Raw genomic sequence first — 14,419 nt, forward strand, 5'->3', positions numbered from 1 at the left:
GTCTGGACTGCAAACAACTCCTCCAGGATCTCTGCTAACTGTCATCGCACCACTTTCATGGAGTCAGAAGCCTCTTGGTGCCACTGGAAAACAAGGCACGGAATTGTCCTTGAGCAGAGACAGAGAGACAGTGAACAGCTGGAACAACATTTGACTTTGTTGGTGGAACAAGCTTGGACTGAATGGTGGTTCATGAGGTTGGACAGTGAGAGTGGGAGAGAGGCTTGAAATGACCTGGCATCTGCTCTGCCAAGTCTAAAATGCAGGTTCCACCGAGACTTGAACTCGGATCACTGGATTCAGAGTCCAGAGTGCTGACCATTACACCATGGAACCTCATATGTCCTTCACTGAACATCAAGTAAATCCAGTATTAGAAACTTTGTTGGATAGACCTGAATTATATTTCTGTGATTATTTTGAGTGACATTAATGTTAATAAAATAACTTTAAGCAGGGACGAAACACAGTGTTTAACCTATTACCAATGGAACAGCTCGCCACCTAGTGGTTTTATTTATTTTTTTTATTTGTTTTCAACAGAACAGGTGATGATGAATAAACAAATAAAAATACAGGCACATTATGGCAATATGAGGCCAGCAGTTCAAAGACAAAGTATAATAACCTGTAAGAGAAACTACATGATGACTTAGGGACATATATATAGCTTTTACTGAATATTTTGACACTGCTTTTGTGCTCTCAAAGTGTCTGTCCATCGATTTTAAAATGTAGCAAAGACCAACACAGTGATGTATTATCACACTGACCGTTCGGCTCTTAACCGAACAGTTGGTGGTTGGATCCCACCCAGGGTCCATGATGATCACCCAGACAGCCATATGAAGCTCACCTTCATCGAAATTGAAGATTCCATGAGCATTGGTGCTGTAGACGTTAGCAGAGCTGCCTTCCAAGCAGTTGACATGGGTTTGATTCCCATCCAGTACAAGGCACCTCTGTGTTTGCTGTACAATCTGGAGTCTTCCCATCAACCTTTCTCAGACATGGACTGATAACATGGCCCAGGGTTTTAGTAATGAACTGTGATGTTGTTGAAGATGCGTAGAAACGAAGTGCAATGGCTGGGAATCAAACCCAGGTCAATTGCTTGGAAGGCAGCTGTGCTCGCCACGATACAACCATTGCCAATTCTATCCAGGAACAACCAAAAACACTGAAAGCGGCCACAACAACCTGGAGCTGAACACCCAGAAGACAGTGGAGATGATCATAGACTTCAGGAGAGTAACAGTTTCTCTGTCCCCTCTCATGTTGGCTGGTTTGCCCATTCTTATTGTGGACTCCTTCTGCTTCCTAGGAACCGCCATCACTGAGGACCTCAAATGGGAGCCAACCATCAGGTCCCTCATCAGGAAGGACCAGCAGAGAATGTTCTTCTTTAGGCTGCTACGAAAACTACGACTGCCGATGAGGTTGCTGGTGGAGTTCTACACAGCCATCATCCAGTCCATCATCACCTCCTCTATCACCGTCTGGTACAACAGCGCCACCTCCAGGGACAAGAGCAGACTGCATAATGTGGTAGTATGTCATCTGATTTAGTCATTTCTTTTCTCTCTTGGCTTCTATTGAAGCAGGCGATGAGACCGGCAGTGCAACAGTACGTGACGAGGACACTCGCAACTCCAAATGAACCAACAGAATAGACACGCTGTGAATCACTTAAAATTGAATTTACATATGTTTGGCAGTTTCTGTTAATGCTAGAATGAAAGACAAATATTGCACAACGCTCCCTGATGGGCGGGAGTAATAACCGCATGTCACTGACTCCACCAAAACAATCAGTGAGCATTTCTTCTGATGGTTATTTTATAATTCCATGCTGTCTGTGCTTCATTTAGCTTGCTGGTGCTTGGTTCTTCAGAGCTGGTCTCCTTCTTCTCATGCAGGGCTTGAAAATGCCTCAGCATGGAAGTGTTGTTGTTGAACACAACAGGCACTTCACCTTACGATCGAAACATCAGCTATAGCAACAATCCATCACAACACATCGCACACTCGATTACACCTGTAGTATTTTGGAATTACCTTATTGGGAGAGTTGAGGTCAAAGTGTTCCCAACAGGGGAAAACGTTTCACTCTTTCACAGTGTTTGCATGACAGCACAGGGATCACAGTCATGACAAAACAGGAAAACTTCATTGCATCGAGTTGCTGCTTAAATCTAGAATTGTCCACTTCCCGAACTAGTCACATGGTACGGCCGGTTTCAAGGCTTCGGCTGTCGTCTTCAGAGCATTCCTCGTTGTGCGTTTTATATACTCGCTGCCAGTTTACTCTGTTCATGCAGAATCTTGAGTGATCACCTCATCATCTTAACCACTCATCCACAACAACACAGCAGGCATGGGAAAATTCAAGATGGCGCCGACGAAGGCTGGCTTGGCATTATTGTGTGTGTTACTTTGCTTGTTTTATGTTTTGACGGAGCATGTTCTTACACCCAAAATGAGTCGATGAACATCAGGTCTATCACGCCGTCTGACTTATTGTCTGTATTTGTTGTGTGAGGCTTGGAGTTAGTCCACTTTTCGACTGGACAAAAGAGGCTGAGGAGGAGAGGGAAACGTTCATTTGTTTGCCTTCGCCAAAGAGGATCACGCACACCGCTTCATGGGATGTTCCACTCCAACGTCCTCCTCTTGTGTTTTGTGTTCCACACAGATGTAGTTGAGCAAACTCATACCGGACAATGTGCTTCATCCAGAGGGGTTCCACCTTCACCGGGTACTGCACAGTCTCTGCACAATGCTTATAAGGCCCTCCCTCGAGCAGAACTGGGACTCTGACCACTTGATGGTCCATCTTGTCCCCACATACTGTACAAGCAGAGATTGAAGCTTGCAAAGCGTGTTGTGTAGCGCATGAAGATCTGGATGAGTGATGCTGTGAGAAAGAGGCAGCTCACAAGAGTGGGCACACAAGCTGAAATATCAGACAAACTTAGGCAGCAGTTCTCAGGCAGTGACTCGGCTGCAGTGTGGAGAGGGCTCAAGGTGGTCACAAACCTCACTCTTGCACAGGACTTGAACAACTTTTAGTGTCGTTTTGAGCATCCATTGAGCCCTGTCTCATGTCAATGGTTCTTTGGATATTCTTTTGGGGTGTTCCATCATCTTGTATGGGCATAGTATGGGCGGGATAAAGCTCTTCCTGCACACACCAACTTTAGGAGAGATTGTGATTCATAAACAGCAAAAGGGATATAATGTACTCAGTGTAATAAAACACACACATTCCATTGTTGGTAGGACTCAAACCTACGTGGGGAAACCCCAATGGATTTCGAGTCCATCGCCTTAACCTCTCGGCCACAACAACACATTCAACACAACCTTCCATCCTTTTGCATTCGAATTTTTTCCTTAATCCTCCACCTCAAACTTAATCCACAAAAACTCATGTGAGGGTCAAGGACTGTTACGATTGTTGGAAAGTTCAATTGAGGAGCAACATTGAGGAATGGACCTCTCTCAGCATTGAGAAACTCCACGACCTTCCTCTGTATTGAGGAATACCCAGAATCCTTTGCGTAGTATCCAGGAATAAAAGCGTGGCACTGAAGGCGACAAAGAAAGCGAGCTTCAAATGTAAGTGTTTTCTTTGTTCATGGACACATAAAAAACAGAAGGCATAAACACAGCTGCAGTATCTGCAATAAGGAATCTCTCATTTCTGAGGAACCAAACCTTCCTTCACCCTTGGTTTTGAGGAATCTGGTTAAGGATTGGAATTGAGCATTCAGGAAGCATTTGGAATTCATCCTAAGGGTACGCTCACACCGCCGGCTACTCTTCAGTTGCAGTAGCGCCAGTCGTCAGTTGTTAGCTCCAGCCATGATGAGTTGAGTCCTGCCCGGCACCAACACGTTGCCAAAGTAGGTCAATCGGCTCCCTTCCCATCCCAAATAATATTCCTTATCACATCAGTGATTCATTCATTATGTTTTCTGTCATCACATTCCCTTTTTATCTTGGTGATCAATTCCTCCTATTGATTTCTTTCTGCTATTTCATTTTCCTTCCCTAAATTTACAATTTTCGTATATTCTTGCATCACCTGTAAATCCAGACCTGAAGCTGGTGGGTTCTCATCGCTTGTATACTGTACATCACCTCTGGTATTAAGGTAATAATGGCTCCCGATGCCTTTCCAAAACTTGACTCACACACTTCACACGTAAGAGACAGGTTCCACCGAGAGTTGAACTCGGATCACTGGATTCAGAGTCCAGAGTGCTGACCATTACACCATGGAACCTTGGTTGTTGCACGCCTTTCAGTGAACATCCAGTTTAGTGAGTATCAGAAACTGTTGCATTTGAGACATTTGCATTTTTACATACATTTCTGTGATTGTTGATAAGTTATGTTCATCAAAAACAACTTTACTTTAAGAACCATTTGCTCAAACTTTTGTTTTCCTTTTCACCTAGCAGAGACGTAACAGTGTTAAACCTATTACCTATGGGACAGCTCGCCACTGAGTAGTTTTTTAATATGTTTAATGTATAACAGAACATACATCAACAGGTGATGACAAATACACAAATGTAAAAAATATACGCAAAATATTGCAATTCGAGGTCAGTCAGTTCAAAGACCACAATCCGTTCCAGACGGCCGTTTGAGAAGCGATTTGTTCGAAATCTGAATCGATTTTTCCCATCACAATGAATGGAAAAAGAAATAATGCGTTCCAAGCCTTAAAATAGGCTTTTGTAGGAGTGAATGTACAGTGTCTGCTGCAGGTGCGCTGTTCGTCTATGTTTGTGGCCGCTGCATGTGGGAGGGGTTGCCGAGTGAGTGGCGTCTCTCCAGAAGTGAAGAGGTGCCCGGTGCGTGTCCAGCTCTGAATGTGCGCTTCTGTGCAGTTTGGCTGTGACAAAGTCAAAAACCAAGTCACGCTCTGTCCCAGACTCGCCTCATCCCTGTCCCAGCTCCAGCCGACAACAGGACATCAAACCCTGGAGTGAGCACTCCAGCCTCGGAGGTGTGGAGAGTGAGCACCTCCCCTGTGACACTCTACCACGGTCCAGTGTGGAGACAGGAAAGGTTTTACACCTCAATATGAAGAAAAAACAGTCAGTAAATGGAGCTAACAGGACACGTCTGCATACAGAGGCTGCGTTATACACAATAACAAAGCGCCTCGTGGGTCAGCTGATCGGTTTGCGCAAGTTATGTTTTTTCTGGCTTTTTTCGGGGGCGTTCAAGTTCTGGATTTTCATTCCAAATCCGAAGCAAAAACATCTCTAAATTTTTGTTCAAACTCCGATATATTTGAAGTCTGGGACGTTCGAAAACCGAGGTACCACTGTACTTTAATCTCTGAGAGAAATAACTTTTTTTTTATTTTATTTTATTGTTGCTAATAAACAGTTTGACAATTTGTTTTTGTGAAAAATAAAAATAAAAAGCACCATGCAAAATGTCAACAAATGAAGATGAACACATTTTAGTGCAGAGATGATGGGAAAATAGTGATTGTTAGCGCACTTATCATGAGTAAGATAGTTTATACAATGAATGTGATGACAGTAAACATCATGAAGGAAATCACTGATTTGATAAGGAATTTTTGGGGAAAACTGAGGTGGGTCCCATTTTAAATGCTCTTGACAATGCAAAGTGTCTTCACCCAGCTCTTCATCACATCTGTGTAGCCTGGTGCATGAGGCTAAATCTGAGGGAATGAAGTCTTTCCAACCACTTTCATTCAGGTCCAGTTTGTGCTGTTGATGCCAGTGAATGGCAGGAACAGTTTACAAGACAAGAGCTGCGTTCCTCCACATGGACACTAGCTCAGTGTTGTCTGATGGAAGCAGAGTGGTGCAGCGGAAGCGTGCTGGGCCCATAACCCAGAGGTCGATGGATCGAAACCATCCTCTGCTATGAACATCTTTATATTCTATTCTAATGCTATAGGTTCACTTTCATGTGTTTCCTTTGAAGTGTTGATGAGGAAGCATTGGACCATGAGGTTTCCTCTTGCTGCTACTGGCAAGAGCTTTATAAACGAATGTCCGAGAACCACTCCAAAGTCTGAAAATCCTCATGGTTCCATGGTGTAATGGTCAGCACTCTGGACTTTGACTCCAGTGATCCGAGTTCAAATCTCGGTGAAACCTCATCTCTGACACTACCTTCGAAGTGACACCGACATGTTGCCTGAAGGTGTTCTACTGAGACACAACTGTTCACACACCACAGGAGCTACGTTCAAGAGCTTTTCATCAGGTTTTCATTTCTCTCCATAATTGATCTCTAAGACTAGAGGGTTTTTATATTTTTATGTTCTTCACCTGTGTGGTGCTGTGGCTTAGTTGGTCAAAGCGCCTGTCTAGTAAACAGGAGATCCTGGGTTCAAATCCCAGCAGTGCCTCACTGGTGAAACATTGATTTTTTTTTAGACACTTTGTCAAGACGGCAGGATTTATGACACCAGTTTTACAAAGGACTGTCCAAGAACTACTTCAACATGACTGGTTCCATGGTGTCGTGGTCTGGACTCTGAATCCTGCTGCATCAGAGCTTCTCAATATGTCATTCATGTGAAAGTGAAGACACTTCAATGCCTAGTTTCCCTGAGGTGTGTCAAGCTGTGTGTGAATGGGTGTTTGTGTATAGTGGATGAACATAGAGAGCACTGTATAAGCCAGAGTGATATTTCAGAAACATCGGTGTGTGATGGTCATCTATGTCGCATTAATACCAATAAAGGAGTCTGAGGTGCAGGTCACAGAAGAACAACAGCCCAGTAGTGAGAAGAATGGACACATTTGTTTTCCCACTTTGGTGATGAACAGTGACACAGACCGCCGTCATGTCCAGAAGTGGAGGCACTGAGATCACGCTGGACACAGAGCTGCTGCTCAGTTCCACACCAGTGAAGGGCAGTTTGCAACTCTCCTCAGCAAAGAGACCCCGTCTGGAGATGCTGAACAGGACAGCTGTTCTTTTTTTGTCCACCACGACTCAAGACATATAAGCCTTGGCATTCAGCGACGGAGGACTCTGAACTGAGGTAAGACATTTGAAGTGCCATGACATGTCTGTAGTATAATGCTTTCAGTATTCAGTGACTGTTTTTTATCTTCAGTAAAAGGCAGATGGAATCTGAAAAACATAACAGCAGCAAGTACATTGTTTTTGAGGATGGTTCGAGGGTGCTCTTCCAGTCCTGCCCTGTGTGCACCAGTGCATCATACATTCTACCTGGATGTGTGACGACAACACTGCAATAATCGACCAGGTCTTCAAGTACAATGCTTTCAGAGTAGAAGTTTGAAACTGTCTGGGACCGACCATAAGTGGAAACCAGAATAGCGTACATTGGTAGAACAGAAGAAAACATCACCTGGAGAGTGTTGATAAAATGTGTCATGTTTACGGGACACACAGCCAGGTTTGGCACCTATACATTGATGCACCACTGGTGGGATTTGAACCCAGGATCTCCGGTTTACTAGACAGGCGCTTTCACCAACTAAGCCACAGCACCACACTGCTGAAAAGAAGAAAAATAATAATAAAAAATTGCTCTTGGAGATCAATTGAGATGAGATGAGAAACTGATGAGAAATTTGCAACGTGGGTCGTGTGTGGAATGGTGGTGTGTGAAGAGTAGTGTGTGGCAAGAACAATATTGGCGTCAGTAAGAGAAAGACCTTCAGTCAACATGTCACTGTGACTCCAAAACAAGTTTCAGGAGATGAAAACTGAGGCTCCACCAAGATTTTAACTCGGATCACTGGATTCAAAGTCCAGAGCCCTGGAAGCGTTAGTGTTGCTGGTCTTTGGAGTGGTTCTTGGACATTCCTTCATACTCCAGCCAGCAGAAATGCAACCAAGGGAAACCTCACGGTCCAATGCTTCCTCATGAACACTTCAAAAGCAGCACTGGATTTGAACCTGTATCAATGAAATAGAACATCGATTTTGATAGCAGAGGATGGTTTCGATCCATCGACCTCTGGGTTATGGGCCCAGCACGCTTCCGCTGCACCACTCTGCTTCCATCAGATAACACTGAGCTAGTATCCATGTGGAGGAACGCAGCTCTTGTCATGTAAACTGTTCCTGCCATTCACTGGCATCAACAGCACAAACTGGACCTGAATGAAAGTGGTTGGAAAGACTTCATTCCCTCAGATTTAGCCTCATGCACCAGGCTACACAGATGTGATGAAGAGCTGGGTGAAGACAACTCTGAGGAAAGTCGTCTTTTGTCGTAATAACAAAAAAGCAGAGCTTGAACTGAGCAGGACATGCTTTGTATTGTCGACAGAATTTAAAATGGGAACCTGATCCAGTTTTCCATCCCAGAGCAAGGTTCAAACCGAGGGCCTGCAGTTTGTTTTATTTCATTTTAAAAGTGTAAATAAAAAAGATACATCGTTCTTTCAAAAGTACGAACAAATAATATACAATAACATTTGCGTCCTCAACTTACTAAAAATAAAATACATATCTTCCATGCCATTTCTCTCAATGGGTAATGATTCGGAAGCCAACAGAACAATAATAAAACAAATTTCCATGTTCTAATTTTGTTTCATTTTCTGAGGTTTATCTTTCATCAGTGATTCTACTCAGCAGAATCATATTTGATGACTATATTGTCGTCCATTAATGAAATCAAACGAGGAAAAACTAAATCTAAATCTTCCTTTTTCAGAAAATGAAGCAATGATCTGACATGATTCAAAAACATGCTCTTAAAATCAACTCTATTTTGATATTGGACAATATTTCGTCTATCTTGCATAACTGAAGTACATGATTGAAAGATTAGTATTAATACCTTTCAACATTCAACATTCTGTTCTTCCTGTCTCAATTCTAGTTTTCCACTCTGTCCACATGCCTTCTTTGACGTCCTGCATGACTAGAGCCGCCCTCCTGGTCTCAGAGCTCTGCCCTTCTCTTCCAGTTTATGTATCGCAGTCATAGCTCACCTTGTTTAGGGCGTAGCTTCGTTCTTCTTATTAAATGTGCTTCTTTAAAAGACATATATTTTCCCATTTTTTCACAATCACAATATTTACTAAACTTTCTTTTCAAAACCTTCTTCCATATCTGATCATCCTCCTGTTCCAAGTATTTTGTCACTGTTCTGACCCTTATCACACTTTTCTGATTCTCCAAAGTAACGAGCTTGATCCTCCATCATCATCCTCATGCTCTAAAACATCTTTCCTGATCCTGGCTCCCTTCCCATCCCAAATCATGTTCCTGATCACATCACTGATTCCTTCATGATGTTTTCTGTCATCACATTTCATCACATTCTTTTTTTCATTTGGTGACTAATTCCTGGTATTGATTTCTTTCTATCTCATTTTCCTTCCCTAAATTTACTCCTAAAATTTCTGAATATTGTTCCATCACCTGTAAATCTAAGACCTGAAGTTGGTGTGTTCTCATCGCTGAAATCCTGAACATCACCTCTGGTTTCCGAAAGTTAATCATGGCTCCTGATAACTTTCCAATAGTGCTGAAAGACTTCACTGACACACTATTAGCTAACAGACAGGTTCCACTGAGACTTGAACTCGACTCACTGGATTCAGAGTCCAGAGTGCTGACCATTACACCATGGAACCACTGGTGGCTGCTGTCCTTCAGTGAACATCCAGTATATCCAGGATGAGAAACTGTTGTGGAGACCTTTGCTATTACATTTCTGTGATGGTTTAAAAGTTATGATAATCTAAAATAACTTTACTTTGACAACCACATGCTCAAACTTTTGTTTTCCTTTTCACCAAGCAGCTATGTAACAGTGTTAAACCTATTAGCAATGGGACAGAGGAGGAGGAGGTTTTTTTTTTTTTTTTTTAATAAAACAACATTCATAAACAGATGATGACAAATACACAAAAGTAATAAATACAGGCACATTAATGCAATTCAAAGTGAGTCCGTTCAAAGACAAAGTTCCATAATCTCAGACAGAAATGGCATGAATCATAGACAAGAGAATATGTCATTATAGTCAGAGAGTTCTTTTAGCTTAGAAAAAAATAAAAACATTTTACAGGGTATTAAAATGCAAATTGAAGTTTCAGCATTAACTGAAGAATTTGACAGATTCAGGATAAATGCACAATTAATGTATTGTGTTTTCACAGAAGGAGCAATAAGTATCAACTCGAGTAAATTTAGAGAGGAGCAACTTTCCTGGGTAGATGTTATAATATTTTAAAGCAAAGTTCTCCAATTTTGTTTGTCATGCAAAATTGAAAGGGACAACTCACGTAATGCACCAATTTATGTTATTGAACTGAGAGTGTTTCCTCTGGGAGACATTTCGCCATTCAGTGTGTTTTCTTATGAGTATTTCTGTATTTCGCGCTTTCAGTTTTTCTTAATGCTGAAAGGGATTTTTCGAGAATGATCTCTTCATATGTTAGATTTCAGGATGACCATGGTGGTGAGGAAGGGGACGAGGGCAAAGGCAGAGAAGAAGAGAAAGTAGTAGTTATCGTGTAGTTATCTTCCGGTCCACATATGTGGAGCAGCGCATGCACTTACCACTAAACGTCAGTTGGCAGAACTCGCGCATGTGTTTTGCTAACTCATAGTTGCAGCACCGGCATTTGTGGAACACGTCGGGCTGGTGGACAAGTCTTCCTCACTATAGTGGTGCTTTGCATGTTCATTTGGAGTGTTCCATGAGCTTGTATCGGCATAATATTGGTGGGGTAAAGCGCTTGCTGCCATACACCAACTCCAGGAGACATTGTGATTGAGAAACTGAAACAGGCATCGGACGGACACAGTGTAATAAAATACACTTTTAACGTTGTCGGCAGGATTCGAACCTACGCGGGGAAACCCCAATGGATTTCGAGTCCATCGCCTTAACCACTCGGCCACAACAACATGTGTAACCAGAGTTATAGGACTCCTTTCCACTGCTTGTCTGAACATCCATTGCAAACCATTCCAATCTTGAGCTACGTTCCAATTTCTTCCTTAATCCTCCACCTCAAAGTTAGGTTTATTACTTTGTAATACTCACGAGACGCAATTCCTTCCCCTTCATTTTCACTGCAAAGGTAAGAATTTGTATCACAGATGCTGCAATAAAAGAAGAATAAGCAACGTCAAGAGGCCTCTTAGATTGAAAGTCTAATTTATATAGCTACGATAATTCCTTCAAATCTATAAACTTTGAGATTAAATAGAAAGTTTTGGTCTTGGAGATCAAGTGTGCAGTGCAATGAAGTTGTGGAATGTGGCTTCTGTTGGGAATTGTGGTGTGTGAACAGACGAGTGGCTCGAACAATATATGGCATCAGTTACAGGAAGCGCTTTCCTCAACATGTCAGTGTGACTCCAAAGCAAGTTTCAGGACATGAAAACTAAGGCTCCAAAAAGATTTGAACTCAGATCACTGGATTCAAAGTCCAGAGTGCTGAGCATTAGTGTTGTGGAACTTTGGAGTGGTTCTTGGACATTCCATCATAAAACTAGTATAACCAGTAGAAATGCAGCGAGAGGAAACCTCATGGTCCAATTCATCCTCATGAACGTGTTAAAGGTAACACCACATCCCACCAACTCGGAATGTGCGTCAGAATAAAGTGCTGTCAACAAAATAAAATAAAATAAGCCACAAACAGCAAAGACTGATCACAAATTCAATAGTCTGACAGCCGAGGACAAGAAGCTGTTCCTGTGTCGGAGGTTCTGGTCTGGATCGACCGTAGCCTCCTACTAGAGGAAACAGGGACAAACAGTCCATGACCAGGGTGAGAAGGGTCGGCTCTGATCCGACCAGCATGTCTCTGGGTCCTGGAGACATACTGGTCCTGAAGAGGCGGCAGAATGCTACCGATCACCTTCTCAGAATGCACGCTGCAGTCTGCCCTGTTCCTTGGGCGTGGCCCTGCTGTACCAGGCAAACATAGAGGTTCCACTGAGACTTACTCATGGTGCAGAAGTGACGCTGAAGTATTTGAAGCACAAAGTAGAGTCAACGGAAGCCTCATGAAGGCACTCCACCACCAGTCACAGCACCATTTCAGGACAGGAACCTATAAACTATTCACATGTAGAGTATGAGCTCATGGAGCGCCAGTTGGACGGTGGAGCCACGAGGAGTGTGATCACTGGCAGAAAGAGACAGGTTCCACTGAGACTTGAACTCGGATCACTGGATTCAGAGTCCAGAGTGCTGACCATTACACCATGGAACCACTGATGGCTGCTGTCCTTCAGTGAACATCCAGTATATAAATAACTTTACTTTGACAACCACATGTCCAGACTTATATTTTCTTCTTTCCTCAAGCAGGAAAGTAACACAGTTTTAAACCCATTACCAATGACGCACATTTTAGTAGATGAACATGAGGGTTTAACTGAGTTCTCACACCAGATCACTGAATCTCCTCAGGGATGTGGTTCTTGGGCAACAGCCCTTTTTCTCTGTGTGAAATGTGCCTTTTTTGTGGAGCACCTTTTTTTTTAAAGAGGAAACAAAATTGTCTCTCTTTCTTTCTGCTCAAATGTATTTTGGAGACTGACTGGGCATTTGAAAATCCCTGCAGTGTAGCGCTCCCAACCCTCTGTCACAGCTCCTCCTTCACTGCGATACAATGTTGAAGATCATGGAACAACCCATCAGCTGGCACCCTGAAAGCATTGTGCTTGAAGACCTGGTCGACAATTGCTGTGTTGTCGTCATACATCTCATACATATTCTCCCTTTTACTGAAGATAAAAGAGTCACTGAATGCTGAAGGTATTATACTACAGACATGTCATGGCACTTCAAATGTCCAACCTCAGTTTACACTCCTCCATTGCTGAATGTCGAGGCCGAAGTGTTGAGTCGTGGTGGATGAAAAAAAAAAAAAAAAAAGGACTGCTGTCCTTTTCATGATCTCCATCCTCCTCAGCATCTCCAGATGGGGTCTCTTTGCTGAAGAGAGTTGCAAACCGCCCTTCACTGGTGTGGAACTGAGCAGCAGCTCTGTGTCCAGCGTGATCTCAGTGCCTCCACTTCTGGACATGACGGCGGTCTGTGTCGCTGTTCATCACCAAAGTGGGAAAACAAACATTCTTCTCACTACTACATTAGTAATGGGCTGTGATGTTGTTGAAGATGCGTAGAAACGAAGTGCAATGGCTGGGAATCAAACCCAGGTCAATTGCTTGGAAGGCAGGTATGCTCGTCACGATACAGAGAATGTTCTTCATTAGGCTGCTACGAAAACTACGACTGCCGATGAAGTTGCTGGTGGAGTTCTACACGGCCATCATCCAGTCCATCTTCTCCTCCACTGTCACCGTCTGGTACAACAGCGCCACCTCCAGGGACAAGAGCAGAGTGCAGCGCATCGTGCGTTCTGCTGGGAAGGTGATCGATTGCAACCTGCCACCTCTTCTGGACACCTGGACATGGACTGTTTGTTCCTCTTCCCTCTGGCAGCAGGCTACAGTCCATCCTCTTTTATTCCAAAACAAGCTCTTACCTTTGTAGTGAAAATGAAGGGGAAGGAATGATCCCAGACGCCTGGGTCTAGTGACTATTACAAAGTAATAAACCTCAAAAAAGGGCACCAGCTGAGATAAGGAACCAGACGCCGCTCCCCTGGTCTCTTGACCCTCATCCCTCCAGGGAAGATCCTTCAGAACACTGTACACAGTTCACTTCAGGTCTGACCATGATTCTGGGTGGATTGAATGAGTATAAATGAATGAGTGAATTATGTTATTGTTGCAAATAAAAAGTGTGACAATGTGGTTTTGTGAAAATGGCTTCACAGAAAAAAAACAAAAAGCAAAGTTTGTGAGAGTGCTCAGTTATCCAGGTCATCACGCAGGGGGGAGGTTTGAATCAGGTCAACTGGACTAGTAAGAGTCAGAGAGTAAGACACTTTCAAACAATATGTCGTCTTTTGCCAAAATGCGGACATTACTGTCTTCAAAAGACTTTCTTGTCTTCTCGGTGTAGGTGTTTCAAATGGACAAAAGACAGAAAAATGGCTCTCATCACGATGTTGTGGTGGCCGAGTGGTTAAGGCGATGGACTTGAAATCCATCGGGTTGTACCCACGTAGGTTCAAGTCCTACCAACAACGTTGGTGTGTGTTTAGGATGCTTTGGTCATTTTGAGTCTGAGGAACTGTCACATGGCAATAGTGTTGTGCCTTGGGCTGGAATATGCCACATGAAGTGATGTTGTGTCCACCAGGAATCGCTCTGTGGAACCGTCACGTAACACAGTGTGTGTGACTTCATTGCTCTTCAGCTGATTGGAGTTCAACCAGACTGTATGTCGTGACAGTCCAACAATTGAAGGCAGGGTCTGATCTTTTCATGCAGTTTCCTCAAAGTATTGGGTAAAACCCTTTGAATGCAGAAATCAAAC

The 14,419-nt window shown here is 43.2% G+C and overlaps 9 non-coding genes across 9 annotated transcripts; 3 read left to right on the top strand and 6 right to left on the bottom strand.

Moving 5' to 3' along the window:
* Positions 1-264: 264 nt before the first annotated feature.
* On the bottom strand, positions 265-336 carry trnaq-cug (transfer RNA glutamine (anticodon CUG)). Its single transcript has one exon. It is a non-coding gene; the product is annotated as a tRNA-Gln (tRNA).
* Positions 337-3,270: 2,934 nt separating this feature from the next.
* trnas-cga (transfer RNA serine (anticodon CGA)) lies at positions 3,271-3,352 on the bottom strand. The gene has a single exon. It is a non-coding gene; the product is annotated as a tRNA-Ser (tRNA).
* Positions 3,353-4,219: 867 nt separating this feature from the next.
* On the bottom strand, positions 4,220-4,291 carry trnaq-cug (transfer RNA glutamine (anticodon CUG)). The gene has a single exon. It is a non-coding gene; the product is annotated as a tRNA-Gln (tRNA).
* Positions 4,292-6,089: 1,798 nt separating this feature from the next.
* trnaq-uug (transfer RNA glutamine (anticodon UUG)) lies at positions 6,090-6,161 on the top strand. The gene has a single exon. It is a non-coding gene; the product is annotated as a tRNA-Gln (tRNA).
* Positions 6,162-6,341: 180 nt separating this feature from the next.
* Positions 6,342-6,415, top strand: trnat-agu (transfer RNA threonine (anticodon AGU)). The gene has a single exon. It is a non-coding gene; the product is annotated as a tRNA-Thr (tRNA).
* A 3,151-nt stretch (positions 6,416-9,566) lies between these two features.
* On the bottom strand, positions 9,567-9,638 carry trnaq-cug (transfer RNA glutamine (anticodon CUG)). Its single transcript has one exon. It is a non-coding gene; the product is annotated as a tRNA-Gln (tRNA).
* A 1,200-nt stretch (positions 9,639-10,838) lies between these two features.
* On the bottom strand, positions 10,839-10,920 carry trnas-cga (transfer RNA serine (anticodon CGA)). Its single transcript has one exon. It is a non-coding gene; the product is annotated as a tRNA-Ser (tRNA).
* Positions 10,921-12,167: 1,247 nt separating this feature from the next.
* On the bottom strand, positions 12,168-12,239 carry trnaq-cug (transfer RNA glutamine (anticodon CUG)). Its single transcript has one exon. It is a non-coding gene; the product is annotated as a tRNA-Gln (tRNA).
* Positions 12,240-14,047: 1,808 nt separating this feature from the next.
* On the top strand, positions 14,048-14,129 carry trnas-uga (transfer RNA serine (anticodon UGA)). Its single transcript has one exon. It is a non-coding gene; the product is annotated as a tRNA-Ser (tRNA).
* Positions 14,130-14,419: the final 290 nt, after the last annotated feature.

This window comes from Synchiropus splendidus, chromosome 1, assembly GCF_027744825.2.
Source record: "Synchiropus splendidus isolate RoL2022-P1 chromosome 1, RoL_Sspl_1.0, whole genome shotgun sequence".
Taxonomy (NCBI): Eukaryota; Metazoa; Chordata; class Actinopteri; order Syngnathiformes; family Callionymidae; genus Synchiropus; species Synchiropus splendidus.